Below are 4,802 nucleotides of genomic sequence, written 5' to 3' on the forward strand. Positions count from 1 at the left end.
GAAAGTTCAAGGAAGCAGTGAAGGGAGGTGAAAAGTTTAAAGCCTTGTTACGTTTTGGGATGGGCTCTTGCTAGCTGCAAAGGAAAAGGGTGGCACCATATATATATATATATATATATATATATATATATATATATATATTCTTTTCCCTCTCCTTTGTTCTAGAAGAAAACATTGGTAAGATGGCCTTCATTTTTTGGTTGGCAAGCCTTCAAGCAATCTTGACTGAAAATAGTCATACAAAAGGTGATGAGCTCCAGGATTTCTTGGATTAGGCCAACACCTGGGTCTTTCTTAATCTGGGTTCAGGCCCAATTTCTAGACCAAAATGCCTTATGTTGCCATTTCGGATGCCAGCTAGGATAAGGAAAAATGCATCCCTGTTGGTTCTGTTGGACCTCTTAGAAGCATTCCGCATCACTGACCATATTATTCTTCTGTAGGTCACCATTACTAACCATTTCATTTCCAGACTTCATTTGATCCCTATTACATTCTCTGTTTGCATGACAGGAATAGGAACGATGAAATCCTATATAATGTAGGCTTAGGACATGCTTCATCACACATTTTTTCCAATTCAGAACTATATTGTCCAAACACCGAAATGGAGAATCTGAGCCAAAATGCTGCATTCATAATAAGCGTCTATTGGCAAATTTCACACTTGCTCAGTTTTGGTCCCCATTTCATCCCAGGCTTCTCTCCTCTACCTTCCCATGGATACAGAAGGGGTTTTGTATTCATGCAGGGAACAACAAAATAAAGATGTTGCTTTCATGCAGAGGATCCCAGAGACCAGCCAACAGTCGGACGCTTTGGCAAAGCTGAATCGGAAAGGGTACGACCTCCCACTGCCTGGCAAAGCTGGAATGAAAAGAGATTTACTGTAGCTCTTGCAAAGATGATTTGTTTAGGGGAAGGAGATGAAACAAGAGACCTTATTCAGAACTGGTGGCCACTGAGATTTTGGAAATGTTCCTTGGCAGCATCTCCGCCAACCGATGCACCAGCGGAGCTTCTCAAGGTGAGCCCAGCTCTTCACAAAAGCGCAAGGAGTGTTTCCCATCCCACAGTCACTATGGAACGAGAGCTTTTTGAAAGGCAGATGAATAGAAGTATTGGCTAGGCACCCGCTCTCCCTCAGAAGGAAAGAAGAGAAAAGAAAATCACATTGCAGTTGGGTTTTAAAGCAGAGAAGCCAACTTTCGTGAATGGAAACGAAACTAGAAGGAAAACAAATGAAAGGGAGCTTGGAGCTTGCAGGGGATGGCGGAGGTAAGGATTGAGGTTTAAAAAAACCCCACTGCCTAATAAATAAGACTTTAAAACCTTCTGACATTTACATCTGTGGGTCTGATTCAGGAAAAACATTAGAGCCAATGTATAGGTCCCAGATTGGCCAACGTGCAGTTACCAGAGCTTGGAAAACTGGCTTTGAGGCGGTGCAATCCTGCAAATGTTACTAAACAGAAATTAAATATTATTATGGAATAGGAATCGGTGGAATATTCAAAAAAATATTTGGAAAATAGTAAAAAATGTATTTCCTGAGTGTCAAAAGGACCCTGAAGGGAAGACGCCTGGGCTGACAAATAGCTGCAGTTCTGCGCAGAAAACAATATTTACTTGCACAGAATCTGTGCACAAGAATATAATTTTCTGCACAGATAATGCTCTTTCTCCATGGAGAAAATGCTGTTTTCTAGGCAAAAAGACCACATGCTAATTTTGTGCAGAATATTTTTTAGTGTGGCAATTCATCTTCATATTGGAGATCGCTTCCAGGATGGAGGTGCAAACATCAGTCTGATGTGTCCTGATCAATAGAATAGACCCCTGTTGCTCTCAATGGCTGCTGCCCTGTAAGTCCAGCCTGGGGGACTTTCATGATCACTACACATTCCCTACACTATTGAACACATGTACATAGGAATCATGAATTTGAACCGGTCAGGAATGTGTTAGGTTATGCATTCATAACTGTGATCATGAATTGCCACATGGTCTCCATAACAGACTTTCCAGGAGTTCCCACATTAGCAAAATCTGAATCATTTCAAAGTCGACTCCTTCTTTGCTTCGTCTAGTAAAGTAAATGAGGCTTAAAAAAATGTCAGCCATCATCTCGCTTGCTTTTCATGCTTTCACAGCTCTGAATAAAAAAAAAAGATGGCATGAAAACAGATCCATTAATTGACTGGATGTATGATTGGCAAACATGAGGCAGGTCTATTAGCGGCGCCTGAGAAGCAAAACGGGGTGTTATTACCATCATGTTGCCAACACCCTCCTCCCCGTTGCCTTCCCTGTTTGGCCTCAGCCCACCACCGTTGAATTAAACCTTTACAATCAAGAGACGGAGGGTGAAGCCTAAAGGCTGGGATGATATTTTCGCTGCCTTTGACGACATGTTAAAATGAAGAATGTCTCATTTTGTAGCAGAACACTGCGCCTGCAAATGCGACGTACATGTGGTTACTATTTGAAGACTTTGGCATTTTCTATGAATAGCATAAAGCAGGCAGCGGATCAGTTGTCGCGTTTTGACAGGGTTGTCCTCCCCTCCCCTCCTCGAACGCTGTTCGCCTCCTCCTTCCCCTTTTTTCCTCCTTCTCTCTGTCTGTTATGTGCCTTCAAGTCCTCTCTCTTGGCGACTCCATTAATTTCATAAGGATTTCTAAGACAAGGAATTTGCAGAGGTGGTTTTGCCTATTCCTTCCTTTTTTAAGTTGCAAACTTTGACTTTGCCTCCTGCGAAAGAAAGGAAAATCTGCCAGAGTCTATGGAAGTGAAAGGCTGGTTTGACATAATCATCCTTAAAATCTAAACAGGAGAGGAATTCCAGTCCCCGAAAGGAATCATATCCATTAACATTTAGTTGCTATCTTGGTGGTATGCATACAAAGGGAGCATCCTATCTCTGCAGGGATCAGACACACATTTGTATTGCATAGAAGCCTTGCTATTGGCAACATCAGAGGATGCATCTGCACTGCAGAATTAATGCAGCTTGATACTGCTTTACCTGCCATGGATCAGTGCTATGGCAGCAGAGCTCTCTGCCAGCGAAGGCTAAACATCTCACAAAACTACAGATCCCATTGTTCCATAGCATTGAGTCATGGCAGTTAAAGTGCCATCAAACTACATTAATTCTTCAGGGTAGATGCAGCCCTAGTGACTCCAAAGATTATCAATGTGTTGGAGGAAGATGGCAAGAAAAGCCGAAATATTTGCATTGGCAGTAGTTAAATTTCTCCGGAGGGCTTTGCTTATCCCTGGTGTGTTGTGAGATCTTTCTTCGGTGATACACTTTCAGAAAGAGTGCATCTGTTCTAGTATTATAGCTGTTTGACAGCACTTTAACTGCCGCAGCAGCATCTGTTTGCAACTGGCTGAAATATTCAGAGATTTCTGCTGGAGAACTGTAAGGCTATACTTCAGGGGAGTGAACTAGCCTTTCTAATAGAGAACTCTAAGTTGGTCACCAAACAACAAACCCCAGGATTGGGATGCGGCCATGAGTGTCAAAATAATATTGCACTGCTATAGCTGCATAGCATGGATGCTGTTGTGTGCCCTCAAGGTTTTTCCAAATTATGGAGACCCTAAGGTGAACGTATATGGGGTTTTCATGGCAGGTTTCTTCAGAGGACCTTTTTGCCATCTTCTGAGGCTGAGAGAATGTGATTTGCCCAAGGTCACCCAGTGGGTTTACATGGTCAAGCTGGGATCTCCAGAATCATAGTCCGACGCTCAAACTGCTACATCATGCTGGCTTTCCTTAGGGCCCTATAAATGGGTTTGAGACGTTCACTTTCCACATTTTGGTGTAAATCCTGCCTCAGCAATTGAAGCCACTCAGGAATAAAAATATTTAGCCTGGTAGTTTTAGGGACAAGTGAGAAATCCGTTCATTTTTTAAATAAGAATTTACCTCGAAAAATTTTTTAAAATGTAATATTTTCAATGTAATTAACTTCACTCCAAAAGTGACAGAAGTACCCATCTAGGCTAAGACTTTGCTTTGCTAATCAAAACCTTTGAATCTCTATATTCAACCCTATTCATGTGAATGCAGATTGTCAACTTGTTTTTCTCAGACTTGTCATATATAATACTTTTACGTCAAGCAGTTCTGTCATAGTCCTTTCCATCCTTTGAAAAGCTGCACCTATCATATCTAGCTACTGCATATATGGGAATTCAATATTTGTTACTTCAAGTTTTGTCTTTTCTAGAATGAAACAAAATTTCAAATGTGGGATGGAAAGAGCTTCATGTTTTAAAAATCTGAATGTGGAAATAAAAATGTCAGTTTCTCATCCCTAAATGATCCAGTGAGACTAAAGTCATGAAAAGACTCCCTCTGTCCAAAAGTAACACAGTGTTGACTGGGGGATTCTGGGAGTTTTGGTCCAAAAAGTAACTTTACTAATCTCCAAGGTAAGCTTACGAAGACCATAACACTTAAGCATGTTCTGTGGTCCCTTTAAGGATCTGACAACTTCAAAGGAAAACCAAAAGCTTTTGAAAATAAGGGATAAAATAAGATCTAGTGAGTCAAACTTGAATTTTTGCAACCCCATTTTCATCCAGTGGCAATTGTTGTCCCCCATCATCTTTAAATATGAGCCAAAGCATGCTATCAAACATATTTTTTCTCCTCCAATTGCTCTTTTGCCTCTTAGGATCTGGATGCCTTTCATTTTATTTTTCTTCACATTGTGATTTTTTCTCTTCGTTTCAAAATTTGTGCGGTAGCTAGTGTTGATAAAAGCACATTTTGTTCAAAAGTT

Source organism: Sceloporus undulatus, chromosome 6 (assembly GCF_019175285.1).
Source record: "Sceloporus undulatus isolate JIND9_A2432 ecotype Alabama chromosome 6, SceUnd_v1.1, whole genome shotgun sequence".
Taxonomy (NCBI): Eukaryota; Metazoa; Chordata; class Lepidosauria; order Squamata; family Phrynosomatidae; genus Sceloporus; species Sceloporus undulatus.